The 669-nt window shown below is 52.0% G+C and overlaps 1 protein-coding gene across 1 annotated transcript in view; it reads right to left on the reverse strand.

The window, feature by feature from the left end:
- SEMA6A (sema domain, transmembrane domain (TM), and cytoplasmic domain, (semaphorin) 6A) overlaps positions 1 to 367 on the reverse strand; it is a 117,006-nt gene extending 116,639 nt beyond the window's left edge. The window contains exon 1 of the mRNA XM_010002348.1: positions 151 to 367. The gene's annotated coding sequence lies outside the window, so the exon portion shown is untranslated. The remainder of the gene's footprint in view (positions 1 to 150) is intronic.
- Between the last annotated feature and the right edge of the window lie 302 nt (positions 368 to 669).

Raw genomic sequence — 669 nt, forward strand, 5'->3', positions numbered from 1 at the left:
TGCTAACGCTTTCGAGACAGAAAGCAGCAACCAGCCTTAAACCACGCACCCTCCTCGCTCCTCCCGAGCCTGCTGGGGCTACACAGGCACCTTCCTTTCCGAGCAACCCCGAAACATTAGAGAGGAATACGGACGGGCGGAGTACTGTACCTTTTCGGTGCATGTATGTAGGCAGCTAGAGAACAGAACTAGCTGATGTAGTGTCCCATTTAGTAATCCATTTAAGGGGATCTCTCTGGGAAACTGGAGCCAGTCTCTCCTTTGCAATCCTTTGTCATTACTACATGTGTGCTTTCCGGGGGATGGAATATTTAGTATTTCTACTTTCTGAATTGCAAATGCAATTTGTTCATTTCCAATGATGGGCGAAAAGAGGGGAGGGAACAGAGAGAAGAAAAAACAAATAAAACCCACGATAGCAACTCCTCTCCGGACCCAAATTCCACTACGGTTCCACTCCAGTAAGTCCCCTTCAGTCGCGCCTCGGAAGGTAAGTCATTTCGGGGTCTTCTCCTTCTCCCTCTCTACAAAAAGTGCTCCCGGTGTGACAGCTGCTTCAGGAAAACTCCTAGGCTGGAGGCACTCGCCGTGCCAGGGCAGAAAGGCGCAGTCGCTCCTCGACCCGGGCTGCCGGGCATTGGACTGTGAACGGCGAGGACTCGGGGAGCC

This window comes from Chaetura pelagica, unplaced genomic scaffold (assembly GCF_000747805.2).
Source record: "Chaetura pelagica isolate M959 unplaced genomic scaffold, ChaPel_1.0 scaffold387, whole genome shotgun sequence".
Taxonomy (NCBI): domain Eukaryota; kingdom Metazoa; phylum Chordata; class Aves; order Apodiformes; family Apodidae; genus Chaetura; species Chaetura pelagica.